This window comes from Lygodium microphyllum, chromosome 2, assembly GCF_053477565.2.
Source record: "Lygodium microphyllum isolate KBCC chromosome 2, Lygodium_microphyllum_v1.1.10, whole genome shotgun sequence".
Taxonomy (NCBI): Eukaryota; Viridiplantae; Streptophyta; class Polypodiopsida; order Schizaeales; family Lygodiaceae; genus Lygodium; species Lygodium microphyllum.
In genome coordinates, this window is record NC_141136.1 from 190,680,267 (window position 1) to 190,703,877 (window position 23,611).

Here is a 23,611-nt window from a genome sequence, read left to right on the forward strand (position 1 = left end):
TTTATACCTTAGTTATGTGAAGCAACAAAGCACTAGGTAGATTTACATATAAAAGAGAAATGATTGTTTGTTGCACATATAAAATGATTTTCTATAAATCTAATTTTGTAAGAAGCTGGGAATAGTTAAAAATGTTGATAATATGCCATGTCACACTGACATTGGTATAAAAGGAGAGAAGATGTATTTTTTCATATCTTTTTGACACATTAATACAATTACAGTCTTTCTCTCCCTTCTTGTTCACAGCTTCTATGGCTTCCTCATCTTTCTTGTCTTTCTCTCTCTAAATCTAGTCTTTCTCTCTCCTCGTCACTCTATTTCTCTCTCTTCCTGCAGTCTTTCTCTCTCCTCTTTCTCTCTCCCTAGTTCTCTCTCTGACAGCTGGTATTAGAGCTTGAGTCTTTGATCCATTATTTTCTTCCATTTTCAGTCCGATTTTCCTATTTCAAAACCAATTTCAGACAAAAATGGTACAAGACAGTGACTAGTGGAGTGCTTCAGGACACCTACAGTTAGCAAGAGACAACATCTGGAGATATCCAAGGTCAGATATGGTGGGTAAAGGCTTAAATGGCTTGACGTCATCAAATTTCATGCAAAAATGGAGGTAACTAGGGTACAGGATGGTTAACTGGGCTTAGTTAGAGACTAAACTACAGTTACTTTTCAAAAGAGAGCTTCTCTTCTCTCTCCTTCAAGCTTTTGGCTGAAGCTTTCATGGTGGCTGTCAAGAATCTCTTCAAATATCTCTCTCTATGGTGAACATCTCACTGCCAAAGCATGGGGCAAAGGTTCTTTGTTGCCTAAGCTTCAGGAGGAGTACCATAGTTGATGCATGCTGCAGATTTTCAGCCCAGAAATAGCCTGAAATTTGCACCGAAATTTGCGCTGAGTTTCCTGCTCCTTCTCCCTGCTCAGTCTGCTCCAAATCTTCAGCTCATTGATCAAAGGTTTTGAAGGCTTCATCAAACACTTGTGTACAACAATTTTCAGCTACAGGAGAACTCTGATCAGCCATTCCTTTGCTCAAAACCCTAATATACTGCAGGGCAGCCATAGCCATAGACCTGGAAGCTCAAATTTCTTTAAATTTTGAACTTCCCCGACCTTCAAGGCTTCTCTAAAGCTAAGTACAAGCTGGATAGACTTCAAGATTGAAGACATTGAAGAGATTTCAGCCCGTGCATGACATTGGAGTTCAAATGGAAGGATTATTTTGGGGCTTTTCATCAAGGAGCTTGAATCTTTGAGGTTCAAGTATTCAAGCAAGGCTGGAGCATTGATTCTTCAAGGATTTCATCATATTGAAGCATGTATGGACTGATTTCATGGAGATTTCAAGCTTTATGATGGATTTATGATAGATTATGAGGAACTTTTGCATCAACGGGGTTGAAGCTAACATCCATCATATTTTTCAAGCTTAATGGAGGTATTTCTCTTTTATTAATCTCTGAAATCTCTCAATAATCCTATTGCTAATGGCCTTTCCACTTGTTGATGAGAGGTTATTGATCAATTGATTCATTGGATTGATCAATAGATCAGAGATTAGTGTTAATTTTCCTCAATTTCAGCCTATTTCATTTTTTTGATTCAAACCATTACTCATCATAGGTATCATTTGATGAGCTTGATGCATAACCTTGATTTGTTTTATTGAATTTCTCTCACCCAAGCTGAAATATTGTAAAAGGGTAAGTACTAGCAATCAGTGAGTCACTAAATTGCATATATAAGACCCTTCTCCCATCTCAATTTTTCTTATCTCAATCAATTCCATCTCATGAAAGGCTTAATGAATATTTCTGAATTGCATATCATGTTGATTGCTTAGCACACTAGCCTTTGCCATGTTGATATTCTCACCGAGGAAAAAGGTGGATGCCGGGGGAGATAGTGGGACAAAAGAGAGGTGGCCCTCCCTCACTATCGAAGATGCCGAAGGGGTGCAACCAACCGACCCGGGGGGAACTTTGCCCACCTCCCAGTGATTCGAAGCCCGTGTAGGGAGCCGGTCATGCCGTTTTATCCCTCACATAGGTATAGCGAGTGGAGGATTGAAGATTGAAGACTTTCCAAAGACTCAAGTACCTACAGGACCAAAATAGGGTAAAACTGGGAATTTACAGGTCACTTACAAGGTATTTACAGGTGGATACAAGTACACCCTTCATTGCTGAAGCACAGGTGCAGGTATTACAGGGTACCCACAGGTCCTATATACCCCTTTGTAGGGTTTGGTAGCCATTTGGGGTTACTATCTTGCATTACAGGGTCAAAACAGGGCACTTACAAGTCTAGACAGGGTGCAGGACTGGACAGTTCAAACTTTGAAATCCAGCTATATAATTTTCTATCCTAAACTTGTTATAGCGTGCTATAGCTCAATCTCGAAGAGGGCATTGTTAGCTTCGATTCGCACAAAAAAGTTCTGAAATCAGAGCTTCCTAGCCAAAGTTATAGCTGTTTTACTGACAGGGGGTACTGCAGGACTGCACTAGTATGGCAGGACATAAAGGCAAAAATAAGGTCCAGCAGGATTATGCTAAGCAAATCAGGGATTCCATGATGGATAGCACACTTCAAGAGAACCGTGAAGAGCTTCAACAACAAGGAGAAGTCAGTTTGCTCAACAATACTTTGTGTGCCCATGAACAAAGACATAGGGAACGACATGAGGCCATCTTGTCAAGAATGGAGCAGATGGTTCAATCTACTGATCATACCAAGGCTTCTATTGATAAGTTGGTAGAATCCAACGAACAACTCATGGAATAAATTGTTAAATTTATGCAGTTGCAAATCAAAGGAAGTTAATGAGAAGGCTTGTTCAAACAGTGGCCCTTCAGTCCCACTTCAGCCATCTAACCAGAATGGTCATGGAAATGGGATCATTGGAAGAAGAGGCATTCCAAATAGTCAGTATGAAGTAGGAGAAGCTTCACAAAGGCATGATGACTATTTGGGCAGTTTGAATGGGGCCAATACTCAAGCTTTTGGACTGCATACTCAGAATTCCAGGGGTACTTTACCAACAGGAAGATTACATGGTAATTCTCAGCCACCTGTTGGAAGATTTCAGCCTCAATTTGGAGGTTATGTACTTGGAAATCCTGATCAGCCAATTTTGGGACAGCAACCCTTTCATGAAAGAGAATTCAAGGACGAAATTGTTTTAGCCAAATTCAATGGCCAGTCATCTTCACCATCAGAATTAGAGGAATGGACCTCTAAGATGGAGTAATACTTTGATATATATCCTAAAACTGATGATATGAAGATTCACTTTGCTTCCTTGCACTTAGAAGGATTTGCCCATACTTGGTGGAGGTATATCAAGAAAGAAAAAGTACTTATTGAGAATTGGGAAGCTTTCAAGGCACTTATGGCTGAAGTCTTTGTTTCGCCTCTTGAAAAAGAGAAGCTAGCATGGAGATTGTATGGTTTGGAACAAAGGGGCCTAAGTGTAAGAGAATATACAAACCAATTCCTCAACTTGACCATGTATGTGGAAAGAATCAGTGATGAGGCCAAGCTTCACAAGTTTATGTATGGTTTAGAGCCATCTTTGTCAGCTGATGTTATGGCGCAAAATCCTACTTCACTTTTCAAGGCTATTGAGCTTGTGGAGCGCTATGGAAGAAAGTATAGGAAAGAGTCTTCATTTCAGCCAAGTTATGGACAGCCAAGGACTGTTTTAAAGCAAGGACAAGTTGGTAACATTTATAGCAGCAATCATATGCCTAGTGGAAGCTTATGGGTACCAACTTATCCTCCATTCAATGCTTCTAGGCTTCAAAGTAATTTCAGGATAGCAAACAGTCCAAAGGTTGAATTTAAGCAGGGTGACAACAAGCCTAAGTCCACTTCAACTAATACAAATCCCAAATCTATTCCCATGGATCTTTACAAGGAAAGGAAGGACAAGGGCTTATGCTTCAAGTGTGGAGAAAAGTATACTCCTGACCATGCTTCAAAGTGTGTATACAAAAATGTCAAGCCAAAGCTTCAGAGTATGCTAGTTTTTGAGGACTTTGAAGATGACATAGATGAAGCTAATGCAGTGACAATCAATGCTGAAAATGAAGATTTTGAGGATGGCGGTGGACAAGAGTACTTTTATGATCCAGCCGACTCTTTTCCTTTTGATCCAGGCGGAGATGTTCCATTTGATCCTGGTGGATCTTGTGATGAGTCGCTTGCTGCCACTAATTGTTCTATCTCTATGGATGCTTGGACGGGATCTAAGAGCCCTAATACACTTCGTATGAAGGGAAGCATATGTGGAAAGCCAGTGTTCATTCTGATAGATAGTGGCAGTACTCACAGTTTTGTCAATAAGTCCATTATGGACAAGTTGAATTGTGTTCCCACAGACTTACAGCAGCCCATTAGAGTACAAGTGGCTAATGGTGAAGAGGAAATCAGCACACAGATTTGCCCACAGGTTTTTTTGCAGTTGGCTGAAAATTTTGAAGTCAAAGTAAACCTGATCACTTTGGAAATGGGGCCCATAGATATTGTACTTGGTTGTGATTGGTTGATGACATTAGGCAGGATTACTATGGATTTCTCACAGTTATATATGGAGTTTTTCTTCAATGGACAGCTCATCCATTTACAGGGAATTCCTAGTAGATCTGATTTTCAGCTTATTACCATTCAACAACTCAAGAGAGAGTATAAGAAGCGCTCACAGATATTTGTTTTGCATTTGAACAAAGAAACATAGGATCAGCCCAATAATTTAGCAAACCATCTAGCCTTGACAGCTCTTCTTGAGGAGTATAGAGATTTGTTTGAAGTACCTACTTCATTGCCTCCTAAGAGAGCGGTGGATCACCCCATTGATTTGGAGCCCAACTCAAAGACAATCAATAAGCCACCTTACAGATTATCAAAATGTGAACGAGAGGAAGTAGCCAAGCAAATCAAAGAGCTTCTTGAAATGGGATTCATTAAACCAAGTTCTTCACCTTATGCATCTCCAGTCCTGTTAGTCAAAAAGAAAGATGGATCTTTCAGAATATGCATTGACTACAGGGATCTCAATAAGATAACAGTGAAGAACAGGTATCCTATACCCAGGATTGATGATTTCCTTGATGAGCTTAAGGGGGCTCGATTCTTCACGAAGATTGATTTGAGATCAGAGTATCATCAGATTCTCATGAGAGAGGGTGATGAAGTCAAGACTGCTTTTAGGACTGATCGTGGGCTCTATCATTTCTTGGTGATGCCATTTGGGCTTACAAACGCTCCAGCTACCTTTCAAAGCCGGATGAATAAGATCTTGCAACCTTTCCTCTTTCAGTTTGTCTTGGTGTTCTTTGATGACATTTTGATCTATAGCAAGACTTTACAGGATCATTTGTCACATATGAGGAAGGTTTTTGATGTGTTGAGACATCATAGGCTTTTTGCTAAGGAGAAGAAGTGTTCTTTTATGCAGACTGAAGTGGAATACTTGGGGCATATAGTCAGTGAAAAAGGAATACAGGTTGATCCCAAGAAGATGCAATGCATAAGAGATTGGCCAACGCCTACTACTACTACCTCTCTTAGAGGATTTCTTGGTCTATCTTCATTCTATCGCCGATTTATAAAGCATTATGCGGCAATTGCAGCTCCTTTGACTGACAGGTTGAAGAAAGAGACTTTCTTTTCGGATGCTCTTGCAGATAGCAACTTCAACCAGTTAAAGGAACTACTTACTTCTGCTCCTATCCTAGTATGCCCGGATTTCTTCAAAGAGTTTACTATACAGTGTGATGCTAGTGGCCGTGGCATTGGGGCTATTTTGCTTCAGGAGCATGGAGTAATTGCATTTGAGAGTCGTAAGCTTACAGATAAGGAGATGGCCATTTATGTTTGTGACTAGAAAATGTTGGCTATCCTGCATGCATTCAAGAAATGGCACCATTACTTATATGGCAGCCGATTCAGAGTACATAGTGATCATCGGGTACTCAAGTATTTCCTTACTCAGTCAAATCTCACTCCAAAGCAATGACAATGGGTAGCTACATTACAGAATTATGACTTTGACATCACTCATACAAGGGGCAAAGATAACATAGTGGCTAATTTTCTTTCTCGTATGTGGGCTTGTAAAGTGTCAGCCATGATAGAACTACATAATAATTGGATTGAAGAACTACAGGAGGCCTATCTTTTAGATGAGGAATTCAGCCAAATCTTTCAGAAATTACAGCAAGGTCTTATGGAAGAAAACTCGCATTACCAGCTTAAAAATGGTCTTATTTGGTGGAAGGGCAAGATTGTTATTCCCTCTACTTCTTCTTTCAAGCGGAAAATTATGGAGGAGTTACATTCTTCGCCTTTAGTTGGACACTTGGGAGTTTTCAAGACTTATGACAGGATCAGCAAGAGCTTTTATTGGAAAGGATTGTGGAAAGATGTCAAGGACTTCGTTATGAAGTGTATGCCTTGTCAGCAAAATAAGGATAGCACCCATAAGCCAGGAGGTTTGTTATAGCCATTGCCTATTCCTACGGGTAAATGGACCCATATTACTATGGACTTTATCACTGGCTTACCTACTACCAAGAAGGGGTGGAATAGTATTTATGTGGTGGTTGACAGACTCACCAAAGCAGCTCATTTTATCCCAACAAAAATTCAGTTTACTACTTCTCAAGTGGCCAATCAGTTTATGGAGCATATTTTTAGACTACATGGATTACCGCAGGTGATTGTCCATGATAGGGACTCAAAGTTTATGAGTAACTTCTGGCAAGCGGTATTTACATCTATGGGCACTAGGTTAGCTCCATCTACGACTTATCATCCCCAAACTGATGGACAGAGAGAGAGAGTTAATAAATGGTTGGAGACTTATCTTCGCCATTTTCGCTATGATGTCCAAACCGCATGGGATTCTTGGTTACACTTGGCTGAGTTTGCTTATAACAATTCCGCTCATGCGAGCATAGGAGTTTCACCCTTTGAGGCTTTGTATGGTTACAAGGTGCCCTTACCCACAGTCATTTTTAATGAAAAGATCAATCCTCATGGGAAGGAAGAGTTGGAAAGAATGCAGACCCTTCTTCAGCAATGCAAGGTGAATCTAAGGAAGGCTCAAGATCAAATGAAGATGTATGCTGATGAGAAGAGGAGGCCTTTAGAGTTTCAAGAAGGAGAGCTGGTTTTGTTGAAGGTGCCCAAATCCAAGTACTCTACGTTGAAAGATGGATCCAGTAATAAGCTTGCCCACAGGTTTTATGGCCCTTACAGGATCCTTAAACGGATTGGAGATTTGGCATACAAACTAGAGCTTCCCTCTTCTACAAAGATTCATAACGTCTTCCATGTTAGTCAGCTCAAGCCCTATTATGGTGATCCAGTGGATATAGTTGATGAGCTGCCACCTATTGATGAAGATGGTCTTGTTCAGTACATCCCAGAGGCTGTTATAGGTCAGCGCGAAAAGAAGCTTCGATCACGCTCTTGTGGAATATTTGATCAAATGGAGAGGTTTACCCTCTGAAGAGGCTTCTTGGAGACCTGATTCTATATTGGATGAGTATCCATACTTGAGGGAGACATTGGTGGCTGAAGCCTATTGCTTATGGAGCTAGTATTGATGCAGATTGGTTCAGGACAGCACACTGTTTTAGAACAGTTTTTATTGTACCTAATTTTCAGAATCAAGCTATCTACATGGGCTTAAACTACTCTTCAAGAGCTTCGTTTTGATATATGGTATATCTCATTTGGACACTTCTATCAAAAGTTATGGCAGATTTGGTCCAGCAGGGACTGTTTATTCAGCAAGCTGTCTACTTTGTTCTGGGACTATTTGTTGAAGATTTTATGGCTCCATTTGCTTCTGAAGTACTTCAAATCATGTATATAGTTGGACCTTACTTCCGTTCTTCAAATTCAGCTCTTGTAATGGTCATTCTTCATTTATTTCCCATTTGTAAAGCTGTAAAACAGAGTAGCACTTTGTTCTATCCATCTCCTCTCTAGTTGTTTCTAGGTTTGTTTTTTAGGACAAAAACTTTTGGGAAGGAATGGATTGTAAGAAGCTGGGAATAGTTAAAAATATTGATAATATGCCATGTCACATTGACATTGGTATAAAAGGAGAGAATATGTAATTTTTCATATCTTTTTGACACATTAATACAATTACAGTCTTTCTCTCCCTTCTTGTTCACAGCTTCTATGGCTTCCTCATCTTTCTCTCTCTAAATCTAGTATTTCTCTCTCCTCATCACTCTATTTCTCTCTCTTCCTGCAGTATTTCTCTCTCCTCTTTCTCTCTCCCTGGTTCTCTCTCTCACAAATTTGTGCACATGCCATACACTTTGCATTTAAAGCATTTGCCTCATACACCATTGCATAGAAATTGATCTCTATGATAAGTTTGAAGGTTTGTCTAGGTAAAAGTGAGCTTAATAGGATTGAAAGTATCATGATCTAAGAAAAAAAGATAAGGGCTAGAGGGTAAAATATCTAACTCATTTAGGTCACTCATTTGAAGAGGCCTCGGGGAAGTTACTATATGTATATTCTCTATATCATGTGTGTTCAAGGACTATTTATAAATATCCTTATCTGTGAATTTTTCTTGATTAAAACTTAACCATTTTTTATTATATTTGTAAATAACCCCTTTATATTATATCCTTATGTATGTGAAAAAAATATAAATAGTATTTTCAAAATACCTTATTTTTAACCCACGTGATGCACACATATATTCATGAGTAACTTCCCTGAGGAAGAGGCCATGATACTTAGTTGGAGAAGAGCCTAAGTGCATATTTGTGTGGCATATAGACATTGTTTTGTGAAAAAGCTCTTGCTTGGAGTTTGGGATTAGGCAATTATTAGAGATTGGATTACAAAGTAAGGGTTGGACTGTAATACCATTCTCTCAAGGGATAACTATATGTAAAAATCATTTATATCATGTGTGAATTCAAAGGATATTAGAAACTTACATATTTTGTCCAAATTATAATTAAAAAACCACTTCTATAAATTATATAATCCTATAAGTTTTACTAAATAAAATAACTCTTTTTTTAATTGCATGTGGTACACTTACATTTTTAAAGGTTACCCCCCTCCCTCCCTAGCCCCCCACCCCTTGTTATTGGGAGATCATTCTACATGAAAAATTCAATGTTAGGCCTAATTAAGGTCTTAAGACAAGTGGTATGTTTCTCAAGAGTTTCCGCCATTGGTGACTAAAAGTGCTAGGGTCAAAATATATGACGATGTACAACTCAAAATAAGAGTACATTTAGACCAACAATGCATGATGTCATGATTCTTAACTTGATCCCATATCATGACATTATTCTAAGGATATGTTAGGTCTTAGATGATTTACAAGTGTAAGGGAGACCCCTCTTAAGGAACCAAGGGTCCTCTTGTTTTCTTAACTTCTTTGTTTTCGAACTTGCATCTATCTTTATTATTACTCACCTTGTTACTCGGTGCATTCATTCTTGGTACGCAAATCGGATGCTATATGCATATGTAGTGAGTGCCGGAAGGTCCCCAAGAACAAAGAAATCTACTTTAAGCTCAAAATTGAAGAGAATAGATTTGCATGATATGAGGCAAAAAGACCAATTGGGTACAATCTCCCCCCATGCCTTGTGTGAGCACTCCACAAAGCATGTATTTAATATTTTATTCATCTCTAAGCTCAAAAATAGCCCAAATTTACAATTAGCATGCTTTAGCTTTTGTGTTTGCTTTTGTCCAAACAAAGAATAAAGCGGTTGGGTGGCCCAAAAGTTAGGCAATGCCCAAATCCAATGTCCAATAATGAATATTTAAATCGTTCGCCCATGCGCATACAAAATAATAGATATATATCAAGTGCTTCAATAAATAAGTGCGTCAAAATAAATATTAGCGCCACGCCTAAGACGCACACCCATAAAAAATAATAAAATTTTCCAAATAACTTGAATACATGCTATCGCCTCCAGTACTTCGTAGTGCCATCGTCACTTGCTCTACACATTAATTGAAGCATTCACTATTGTTAGAAAATAATAAAATTAAAACAAAAGTGAATACCTAACAGTCTTTAGCTACAAAATAAATAAATAGGTTGGAACTCTGTCCTAACCTTAATTTAATACAAGTGCACACTCGAAACTCATAAACGTCCATTAATTTAAATATGTATTTTGAGAAATGACCCGCTATGGAATCACCCACTTGCACATTAAAATAATGTGATGTTCGAAAAATGACCCGCTATGGAATCACCCACTTGCACATTAAAATAATGTGATGTTCGAAAAAGACAGGCATCCCTGTTAACTTTTCGCACAAAGAATCCACCTTCTGTATGAGCCCTGGAAAATAAATATAATTTTACAGAATCCACTGCAAAACCTCACGGAATCCACTATGGAATATGCCTCTTGGCATCATATCCCCAGGGTGGGATCTCAGGTGGGATAGCAATTGTCCTCAATTGCTATTAGCTAAATGTGGAGCAAGCAATGAGGGGTAAGCACTTAGGTTGTCACGAGCGTGCATCCATTGGGCCTCTTCAACATGATTATTTTTAAACTTTACCAAATATCTTGAATATCTATGGCCAGTTCTAGTGGTTATATAATCAGTGTCTAAAATGGTTTTGGGTTCAAGGATTTCAGTTTCTTCTTCTAATAAAGGAGGATTTTCATAGACAGGGTGGACAGGTAATTGGCCTTTGAAAGGTCGTAATAAACTGATATAAAAACTATTGTGGATTTGCCAGTGTTGGGGTAGTTCTAATTTAAAGACATTGTCATTGATTTTGTGAATGATTTTGAAAGGTCCATAAAATCTAGGAGCTAACTTTACAATAAGGTGTTTCTCAACACTTTGTAATCTTTTCTTTTCAATGCGTAACCAAACATAATCATCAAATGTGAAATTCATAGCTTTTCTTTTCTTGTTAGCTTGTTTTGTATATGATTGCTGGGCTTTCGCAATCACTTTGACTTTAGCAAAAATAGTAGCATGCATATTGGCAATATCATCAGCAACTTTAATTTCATTTGCCAATGAGGTAATAGGTGTAGGCAATCTATATCCATAAATGATTTCAAAAGGTGCTTTCCGTGTAGCTGTATGTGGAGTGTTATTGTATACAAACTAAAGTAAATGCAAGTGTGTATCCCATGTTTGTGGTTTTGAAATTGTGTATGCACGCAAAAGATCCAAAATTGTAGTGTTTGTAGCTTCTGTTTGCCCATTTGTTTCAGGATGAAATGCATATGAAAAATAAATCTTTGTTTCTAAATTAGCAAACAAAGTAGTCAAAAAATTATTGCAGAATCTAGAATCACGATAAAAAATAATAACTTTTGGTAAACCATGGTGAGTGAAAACACTTTTCAAAAACAATTGAGTAACTTGAGATGCCGTTAACGCTTTCTTGCATGGAATGAAATATATTTGTTTGCTAAACCGATCTACAATAGTCCAAATCATATCGTAATTAGCTTGAGTGTTAGGCAAACCAGTAATAAAATTCATTGAAATATATTCCCATGGTCGTTTTGGAATTGGTAAAGGCATTAACAAACCATATTGCTTACCATGGTATCGCTTAACTCTTTGACAAATTAAACATTCAGATACAAAGTTAGAAACATCAGATTCTATCTGTGGCTAGTAAAAATCTTCAACCAATGTATGCAAAGTGGAAATAATACCTCTATGGCCTTGATATGGGGAGCAATGAATTTCATGCAATAACACAAATGATCTAAATGGATCAATTACACATAACCTTTTCTCATAAAACATAAATCCATCAGCATAAAACAATGAATCAATTGAAATCCAGTTATTTGCAATTAATTTATTCCAATTAGCTTGAAAACTAGGATCTTGATCATAGGTATCTTTCATAGAAATAAGGGAATCAAAAGATATCATAGAGATGTTATGAATAGTTGATCTTCTACTCAAGGCATTGGCTACAACATTTTCTTTGCCAAGTTGATATTGGATAAGTGGATGAAAACTTTGAATAAAACAACCCATTTAATATGATGGCCAGAGATTTGTTGCGGACTAAGGAGATGTTTGATACTTTGTTGGTCAGTTTTGATTATGAATTCAAATCCCATTAAATAATGTTTCAATTGTCCTAAAGCTTGTACTACAGCTAGCAATTCCTTATCATAGGTAGAATACTTGAGTTCAGATGGTTTAAGTTTGTAGCTACAGTAGGCTATGGGATGTGAATCTTGCATAAGGACAGTTGCTATTCCAAATCTAGTAACATCAGTGACTGCTAGGAAGAAGGGTCTATTAAAGTCAAGGAGTTGCAATACAGGAGCATGTGTTAAGGCATGATTCAGTAAATCAAAAGACTTTTGTTGATTTTCAGACCAATGATACATAATACCTTTCTTTAATAATTTTGTTAAAGGTAATGCAAGCAATGAAAAATTTCTCACAAATTTTCTGTAAAAGCTAGCAAGACCTAAGAAAGAACGTAATTCATGCACATTTTTAGGTATCGACTAATTCAAAATTGCTTCTATATTTTTAGGATCAACTTTAATACCTTCAGATGAAACAATATGTCCTAAGTATTCAATGTGGGTTTGGAAAAATTCACTCTTTTCAAGGTTAGAATATAATTGATTCTCTTTTAATAATTTAAAAACCAGGGATAAATGTTCCTAATGCTCGTTCTCATTTTTATTGAAAACCAATACGTCATCAAAGAAAACAATGACACAATGCTGATGCTTCAAAAATATGTGATTCATCATACGACTGAATGTGGCTAGTGCATTAGTTAAACCAAAAGGCATAACAAGGAATTCATAATGTCCAAATTGAGTCCTAAAAGTAGTTTTGAAGAAATCAAATGTGTCCAATCGTACTTGATGGTATCCAGATTTAAGATCTATTTTGCTAAATATTGCAGCCCCTTGTAGTTTATCCATGAGGTCATCTACCCTAGGGATCCGATATCTATTCTTGACAGTGATCTTATTTAGAGCACAATATCAATGCCCATCCTATAGGTGTTATTTTTCTTTTTAACTAATAGGACAAGTGCACCAAAAGGAGAACTATTGCACCTAATGAATCCTTGGGTTAACAATTCTTCAACTTGGTTTTGAATTTCTTTCTATTCAATTTGATTATGTCGATAAGGTGCTTTACATGGCGGTTGTGAACCTGGAATTAAGTCTATTTTATGATCTTTAGGATGTGTAGGTGGTAAGCTAGGTGGTAAATCAGAAGCAAAACAATCTTTAAATTGTGAAAGAAATTGTGTGTGCCTAGGATGCATCTTATTTTCTTTAACTTCAATTTCATTCACCCATATTAAGTAGGATTTGCTACCTTTTCTTAAAAAATGTTTAGCCTATGTATGACTAAGGAATGGAAAATTATCAAAAGTGTGCATACCATGCAATGTGATTTGTTTTTTATTAAAATGAATCTTCATTCAATGCATGGAATAATCTATATCGGGATTATATTAATGATGCTAAGGCATTCCTAAGATAATGTCACTAGATTGCAAAGACACAACTAAGAAATTTATGTGCTCGACATAATGACCAATTTTAATTTCTAAGTCATGTACTTCTTGTGTTCCATTGTATCTAGTGCCTAAGAATGTAGCCTTGATGTGATAATGAGTTGAAACAATATGTAAAATCAATTCTTTGACCAATTTTGCAAAAATAAAATTGTGTGTGCTCCCATCATCATGTAAAATAGTCTATTCTCTACCATGCACAAGCCATTTTATTATTAATAAAGAATGGGGATTTGGCATACCTGGTAAAGTATCTGAAGTAGTACCGATATCGTCATCGTCTTCTGTGAAATATGGCATTTCTTCATGGTCTTCATCTTCAGTCGCTCCTATGTAGTTGATGTGAACCATTTGGCATTTTAGATTGACGATTCACCACTAGATGTCCAGGTTGATGGCACTTATAGCAGACTATGGATTTGGCTTTAGAAACATTATTGGTAATAGTGGGAAGTTTAGGAATGTTGGGATTTGGCTGGAAAGATGGCTTAGGATTTGGATTTGTGTTTGTTGGTAAAGCAGGGGGTCGTATCGAAGATTTACGAAATGAAGATGGAACAAAGCAGTTTTGATTGAATCTTCGAAAGTTAGAATTGAATTGCTTTGTATCGAAGTTACCGTTAGCATCATGGGCCAAGGAAATCGTATGCTCGAGAGTCGTTGGCTTGAACATGTTCACTTCCGCATAGAAGTGACCAAGCAAACCAGACATAAACTTGCGCTTATGGGTTGCCTCAGGTACATCTTCGAGCATTCGAAGTTGCAATAAGGCATTCCAAAAATGCTCGGTATATTGTGAAATAGGCTCGCGATCTCTTTGTTGCAGAAGATCCCACTGTTTGATTGATTTTTTGTGGAATTGAGGTGGAGGAAAATTCTGCAAAAATTTCTTTTGAAAAGTCACCCAAGTAGTAGGACATTTAATGCTTTTGCGGACAACAATCCACCATAGCGATATTCTGTCTATTAAATTATTAGTGACACACTTGAGTTTGTCTTTTTCGGCATACTGTTCTTCATGGAAATAATCATCAAACTGACTGATAAAAGCGAGAAAAGTCTTTCCATCACATAATCCATTAAAAGTATGGAATTTGAAATTTAATTTACTCATCTTGGCTTATTTCTAGGTAGATTGTGCTTCAAGTGTCACATCGATCATGTGTTGTATAACATCTTCAAGTTGCGGTCCATCTTGATCGGCAGTAGATTGTTGAAGAGTTGCCAATTGAGCTTGCAAAGTTTGGCGTGCTCTTTGTTCCTCTTGAAGCTGCATCGTAATTAGGTCCAATTTTTGCTCTATCCTTGGTTCCGGTAAATCACCTTCGGCTATAAAATCTTCCATATTTTGATCGGTCATCCTGCAAAATTTCAAACAACCTCACACACTCGAAATCTTGTTAGCGGAATGAGTGTAGCTCAAGGTCGGGCTTACAAGGCTTGCTCTCTTTTTTTTAAAAATGGCTTTTAGCGATCTTTCTTCTTTACGGATACGAAAGTTGCTGAAATCCTTCTGTGATGAATTCTTTGCCCGTGAAGACTACGTATAGCAATCTACTTGCTGGAAATCATCTCTGTCACAGCACGGGTGTGAACATAGGTTTGCAGAGAAGTGTAAAATCAATTTGGGAGTATGGCAATAAGAACAACCGATGAGAAAGAGATTTAGAGAGGTAAGGTTTTTAAGCTTTAATAAAGCTTAGCCTTTGAATTAAGCTTTTTAACTAAAAAGCTTCAACTAATTGTTTCTGAGCGCGTAGGTCGAGAGGATATACTCACCATTTTTTATGCCGTGTAGGACGTGCTGCCATCACAATTTCTTGAATTGATAAGATTAAGATTTTTAATAAGCTTATTAACCTTTGTAACCTCCAACTAATGAAAATTGACTTATCTTCTTCTCTGAGAAAAAACGACTTGATGAAGGAGCTTGGAAAGTGGTCTTTTGTGATCCAACATCACAGCAGTGGGTTCTTCACTGCTAGGAACACTGATGGACCAAGTACTAAGCCAAAAAAAAACCATAATATTATATGTCTACATCGACTAAAACCCTCCAACTCACTATATTTTTAATATAAAAATTGCACAATTATGTAATCGGCTCACAATTATAAACCCATGTTTTGAGGATGTATTAGGAATTTCAAGGTTTAGGCCTTACTCATGTATTACTTTGATTTTAAGAAATAAAAAGGTGCGCATGATGGGTTGTGTGTCGTATGATGGAGGGGGTTACACCTTTTCATATCTCTCCTCTGACACAGCTTGCACGTGGCTGAAAAAGAAAAAACCTCTCTATCTCTCTCTCACAAAAAGACAAGGATTCTTGTAATGAAAGTGATGATTCTTTTCTCTTATCGATGAAGAGATACAACATAGATTTTGCTCCAGGCTTCTCCTCGGTCAATTATGGTGGGGATCTTCAAACACACTGGTATTGATGGATTCTTGCGAGACTGATTGTAGAGCCTGTTCATTCTAGGAGCTTAGCCTTCGTACGAGATGGTAAGCGATTGGAAGCCCTTGATCTCAGCTTTGCTCTGATACCACTGGTGCACAAATCAGATGTTGTATGCGTACGTAGCGAGCGTCGGAAGTTCCCCAAGAACAAAAAACTCTACTTTAAGCTCAAAATTCAAGAGAATAGACTTGCACGACGTGAGGCAAAAAGACCAATTGGGTACAATCTCCCCCCATGCCTTGTGTGAGTGCTCAACAAAAGCATGTATTCAATATTTTATTCATCTTCAAGCTAAAAAAAAGCCCAATTTTACAATTAGCATGCTTTAGCTTTTGTTTTTTCTTTTGTCCAAATAAAGAATAAAGCGGTTAGGCAGCCCAAAAGTTAAGCAATGTCCAAAGACAATGTCTAATAATGAATATTTAAACCGTGTGTCCATGCGCATACAAAATAATAGATATATGTCAAGCACTTTAATAAATAAGCGTTCCAAAATAAATATTAGCGCCACACCTAAGATGCGCGCCCATAAAAAATGATAATTTCTTCTAAATAACTTGAATACATGTTATGCACAGTGCTTCCCAGCGCCACTGTCGCTTGCTCTATACATCAACTGAAGCATTCACAATTGTTAGAAAATAATAAAACTAAACCCACAAAAGTGAATACCTAGCAATCTTAATCTACAAAATAAATAAATAGGTTGGAACTCTATCCTAACCTTAATTTAATACGAGTGCGTACTCTAGACTCATAAACGTCCATTAATTTAAATATGTATTTTGCGGAATCACCCGCTATGGAATCACCCACTTGCACATTAAATTAATGTGACACACGAAAAGGACAGGCATCCCTGTCAACTTTTCGCAAAAAGAATCCACCTTGTGTACAAGCCTCGGAAATAAATATAACTTTACGGAATCCACCACAAACCTCATGATATCCACCGTGGAATATGCCTCCTAGCATCAATTCCAAAGCATATACCGACACTTATTCCAATGGCGAGGCTTGACATTTGGAAATAATTTTGCACGTGTTCCCATCTTAAGGTTTGTTGGTATCCTATTTTCATGGATAAGCTCTTGTAAATGGATCCTATTAATGATTAACACATCATTGGCTATCAATAAATTGAATAAAAGATGTGTCATTTTCTTTCACATGTGCCAAAATTTAGCATCCCTTTAGATTTTACATTCAACTATGAAAGGTTTTATATGAAGTCTTACTTGCGATTAGCCCTACTAAAATTCAAGAGAAAAATTTTCTCCTTAAACAAGTTAAGCCACCTGATTTTGAGTGCAAGGATAAAGATGTTGAAATTGATGTAGAGGTGTGGATTGAAACAATAGAGGATTACTTTCTTATAGCTAGGACTAGTGTTCTAGATCAAGCCATGATAGCCAAGTTCAAATTAACATTAGAAGCATGGCTATAGTGGAAAAAATGGTGTCGGACCAGCAAAATTTTAGAATGAGTTGCCACGTGAGAATAATTGATGGAAGCAGTGCATGAAAGATATCTTCCCCCTTCTTATTATGAGATGAATGATATCTTTGCACTATGTCAATTGGGGATGAGTGCGAAGCTTAATACTCTTGATTTCTTACACTTTAAAAGTATGCCTTATCCATGGATAGCACCAAGAAGTAGCTAGGTTTGCCCAGCACTAAACCCTCCATTGGATACCCAATTGGAGGATATGCAGCCCTTAAATCCTCATAATATTTTACTATGTTGAGTAGAATCTCTTTACCAAGGTATCCAAGCCAAGTCTAAAAGTAGATGGTATTGGGGGCAAGGCTCTCCAAAAAAAGGACCCAACATGTCATCAAGAGAGCCGAAGTCTAGAAATAGGGTATGCAAGAAAAATGGCTAAGGTTAATGCAACTAGAAACTCTCTCCCAACTAATCGAATAAATGACATCCAAAGATACTACCATTGTAATGAACTAGGGAAGACTCCCTAAGTTGAACCAACCTCTTTCTCAAGAGTAGTTCCATGGGTAAAATAGAGTAGTAGTAGTAAGGGAAGACAGGTTTTTGTAGTTACCTACATGATAGAAGAAGAAAATGAAGTCCCTACAATGGATGCAGAAATGGAAATGGGAAAAGTCTGTGGCACTCTCAACAAAAAGGGACCAAATCACTAGTTGTTAATGATTCAAACACCTCCAAACCATTAAGAATAACCCTTCAAGATTTTGATAGATTGTGGAAGCACTCATTTCTTTATTTTTCCAAAGCATGGAAAGAAATTCAGAGTAGAGATTGTGCTTGCATATTAGCTCTTAGTGGAATTAGCTAATGGGAAAGAAGTCATATCCCCACAACACACTAGGGAAGTGGATTTTGATCTATGTAGTGTCACTATTAGCACAAGGTTCCACATCATAAATTGATGAATGGAGTGGTTAATACCCAATAATACCCACATCCATTACAGGAAAGCCCAGGTCTCATTCCAAAACTTGAATGGAAATTATGTAACTTTATAAGGCTAGTAAGCCAAAAATTCAATTAGCAAAAGTTTCGCACATTGCATAACATTTAACACTAGTCTTGTAGCAAAAAAGCCACTTTTGTGGCAATTTGGACTCTCTTTTCCAAAAATTCTATTTCTCATCAATGAGAAAGATCAAGAAGAAACGGTTTTAGGGAAATGTGATCAAGATAAAGTGGTAGTTGGAAAAAAATAGAAAGGGTAAAAACAAGCTAGGAAGTGTAAATTTTAATTCTCATCTTTAAGACCATTTTTGCAAAAAATAAAAAACTTTTATTATTTCTAATTAAAACCATCTCAAAAATAAATTTATTGGGCTAAAAATTTCATGAAAAAAACTTTGATATATATAGCATGTATTTCCATTAAGAGATTTGGAATTAGTTTAAAATTGTCAACTTTTTAAAGAGCTCTAAATAGTGTTATTGAGTGTTGTTTTGACAAATTTTCATGTACTTTTGAAAATCCATTTTTGTAGAAAATGAATTCTATCTTGAAACTTGTTCCAAATTTTTTACTCTACTATCTTACAATTTTGGGAAAGTTCCATCCAATTTTCTTATTATATGTACATGTTATTTCAAATATAGTGAAATAAGACCCTAGCTCCTGCTAAAGTCACTTTTCTAGCCACTTTTGTGGCAAATTACAAGACTAGTGTTAAGGAAAGTATTGCATATCTATCTAATTAGGCTCAACTATACTAAGTAAGACAAAGAGATAAAAGAAGAATTGTTTGGATGAAGGAATTCACATATGTTTTCCTTCAAGAGTTAACTAAACAATCACCTAAGAGAAAAGTTAATCACAAGATTAAACTTGTGCTAGGAGAAAGTCCTTATTGATGGTTAATTTCTAAGATTATTGAGTTCAAAGAATAGCTTAAGTATTTATTGGATCAAGGCTATATTTGGATGAGTAACTCACCATGGGGAGCCTTGGTCTTGTTTCAAAAGAAGAAGGAAGGAACCCTCTGCCTTTGCATCGACTATTGTGGACTAAACCCAACTAACACTTAATGCAGACTTGATGTAAAAGAAAGAATCCTTGAAAGTAGAAATTTTAGGGAATACCTTATCACCAAATGAAAAGAGTATCTTGAAGAGGATGCCACTTGGATTGATGTGATTTTGATTAATGAAGATACTTTATTTAAAAAACACTTTACTTAACAGAAGCGTACAATATATAAAATGTAATGCGTACTAAGCACATAAATTATACATCTCAAAATGTCAAAAGTAATGATGTTTCCTCCATGTAGCATTCTTTTGGTGAAATATAAAAATAATAATTTCCTTCAATTCTCCAATCCAATAATTTTCCCATTAAAAATATAAACACATTAATTCTCTAATTGTCTAACTAGCACAACAACCTACACACTCACACATGCAATAAGTAATGGTCATGTGACAAATGACCCCAAATAAAAATCTACACCCAATTTTCCTACCACTTGTATACCTCATGACATGTGGCTAGATGCTTGTTGAATGAATGGAATACATGTAGCTATAGGGATACATATGAATTTAGACTATAATACACAAGGTTTTCCTCTTTTCTCTCCCCTCCCTACATCTATCCTCTTCTATCTCTCTCGTCTCTCTTTCTACATTCTTCTCTCTCATCTCTCATCTCTATTTTCTCCTCTCTCCTCTCTCTTCTCTTTTCTCTCATCTCTCCTCTCTCCATTCATTCCTCTCTCTACTTTGTCTCTCTTCCTCTTTCTCTCTCTCCTCTCTTCTCTATCTTCTTCTCTTTCCTCTCTTCTCTCTTTCTCCACCCTTCTCCACTTTCTCTCTCCTCTCTCTTCTCTTCTCTCTATCTCCTTGCTTCTCTCTCCTCTCCTTTCTCTACTTCTCTATCTCCTTGCTTCTCTCTCCTCTCCTTTCTCTACTTCTCTATCTCCCCTCTTCTCTCTCTACCTCCTCTCTTCTCTCTCCTTTCTCTACTTCTACACTCTTTTCTCTCATTCTACTCATCTTTTCTCTCCTCTCTCCCCTCTCCCTACTACTCCATATCTTCTTTTTCTCTCTCTTCTCTTTTTTCCTCTCTCTTTGCTATCTCTCTCATAATTTCTCTCTTCTCTCTCTAATCCCTTTACTCTCATCTTTGCCTCTCTCCTCTCTCCTCTACTCTACTCTATTCTCTCTTCACTCTCATATACTGTCTTTCTCCTCTCTACTTTCTCTCCTCTTTTCCCTCTCCTACATTTTCTCTAGCATCCATTTTCTATAAATCCTTTTTGTAGTGCTCATAGGCAACTATTTTACTGTCCATCTACATAAGTCTTGGGGTATCCATAAGGATTATTGAAAATCAAGTGGTTATTCCATGCTATCTTATTATTAATCACAATACTTCAACTATTATTGTCTTGAGAATGTATTTCTTAAATACAACCTCGAGAATACAATTGGGTACTTGGGCTTGAGTTGGTGTGGTGGGAATCTTGGTTATTCATGTGATCTCTTGCCTAGCTCCAACACTCCTTAGCTTGGGGGCCATTATGAACACAAACTTTTCTAATGTGTTCATTGATTCATCCCTTTCTTTGGTCCTTGTAGTGCCTATTACAACCTGTTTATTCGTTGAAGTAAAGCTTGACAAGGTAAAAAGGACAAGGAAAAATGGAATATATATAGTTGGCCAAAGTAAAAGTGATATCTTGGCTTGGGGAGGGGAATAATTCTTAAAGAGAAGTTAATGGAATGATAAGGAAGGGAGCAATATGATACATCTAGATATTGGAAGATGAAGGCTTCATACATCTTTGAGTGGGTTGAAGACACATAATAAAATAGATGGGGATGTAATAATGGTGAACATGGTAGTGATTTCAAATAGGGATGAAAAGAGTAGACAATGAATTTGAATAGGGGATAAAGAGAGTATTGGCCATATATAAGCAATTTAGGGAATCAATAGGCTGATTTAGGCATTGATGGATGGAGTGATGAAAGGGTGATTCACAATAAAAGATGATATGTAGAGGAGAACGAGGTGAAGCTTCGATTCAATGATGTCTTGATGACTTCTCACCTCTGATTCTCTTCTCTCTTCCTCTCTAATTCTCTCTCTTGTCACACACACGCACACACATTCTCTCTCTCTCTCTCTCTCTCTCTCTCTCTCTCTCTATATATATATATATATATATATATATATATATATATATATATATATATATATATCTACAATATCTCTCCCCTTTCTCATTTTTTTATTATTTCTTTCTCTTTCTCCCTTTCGAGCTGATGTTGTCAAGAAGGTGACATTGTATTATTACTATTTTCTCTTTTCCTTTAAACTTTTATAGTCACCTTTAGTTATCAAACCCTAGTTTGTAAGCATACATTCCTCTCATTGCAAATAGATACGAGTATTTAATAAACATGCATCCTTCGGGTTGTTTAAGAAATTATTATATTGAAAATATTACATACACTCTCTCTCTTTTTGTGTGCACGTGTGTGTATTTTTATACTCTTTTGGAAGTATTTGGGGAATAAAGGGTGGTGACTTATGCACTTTCTCTTTGGGAGTCTCTCTCTCTCTCTCTCTCTCTCTCTCTCTCTCTCTCTCTACACACACACACACACACACACACATCCAATGAAGTTGAGTTGCCCTTGAAGACACTTGGTTAAATGGCAAGGGTAGTTCATAGTAGCAAAACCTCTTCTAAGGGTCCTTTTCCTTTATGCAAGATGAGAGAGAGAGAGAGAGAGAGAGAGAGAGAGAGAGAGAGAGAGAGAGAGAGAGAGAGAGAGAGAGAGAGAGAGAGAGAGAGAGAGAGAGAGAGAATTGGAAATGTGAAGCTCAAATCTTGTCGCGACCATAGATAATAGTAACAATCCTTAGACATCATGTGTGCACATAAACACAAATATACTCTCCCCCCCCCTCTATGTCTATTTTGTGCATGTCCATCTCTCTACAATATAGCCAGATTGAGGCCATTGGAGGAAGCAATGGCTATGTACATGTCTACTTTGTGGACATGCATGTAGGGGGGGATGCAATGGCTCTCTCTACACTCACCCCACAAGCCTTGAGCCACATCCCCCTCAACCATCGGCGGGCCTCAACCAAATCCCCACCTCTCTCACACACACACATTGATAGTTAAGTTTTAAATAGTTATTCTCCCTCTTTTAAATCATTATTATAAAATATGAATGTAAAATATTATTGATGAAGCATTTATAATGATATTTTATAATAAATATCTAATAAAATGATCATGTTATATGACAAGCACTAACGTTTGCTTTATCTTCACATTGTTACAAAACATTTTATTATGTTACCATGAATGTTTTTTTGATTTTAACCTTTTTTAGTAAATATTTTATATTATTTTATTTCTAAATATGATTACAAAACATATTCTTATTACAAAGTTATGTCTTATTATTCCCAAACATTTGATTGTCAAACTTCATAATTTTAAATAAAATAAAAATAGTAAAAAATATTACCAACTGTTTCATTTTTTGTTGGTATTAATATTAATAAAATAAAAATGCTAAAAAGAAATAACATTATCATAACATTATACGAAAAAATATCGTGATAATCAAAATAGAATAATATTAGTACAAAATATTACCAACCATTTGGTTATTTCATGATTACTATTATAAAGCATTTATAAAGGAAATAATATTCTCATAACATTATATGAAAAAAGTTTTGTAGTAATGTCTGAATGAAATAATGTTTTGGAGAACTAACATTATAATACTAGCAGAAGAAATAATGTCATAATAATATTATAACATTTCCATCATCGCATAAACCACATCTCGAGATGTGAAATACCGTAAGTGCCAGTAACACACTGATGCATGAAGCACTAGCTTAGTTCACTGATGTGCACCTAATTTTTATTATAAAAATAGCAGGCAAATGTTATTTGCTTCAAAAGATTAGATTGGGGCTTTTTCTATTGGCTACCAAGAATGTTATGGGAGAGCATGTGAAACCCCTTTTTTTTGGGCTTTCTAGACTCCTATAAACGCAATGATATGATGCCTTCTATGGAATCCTT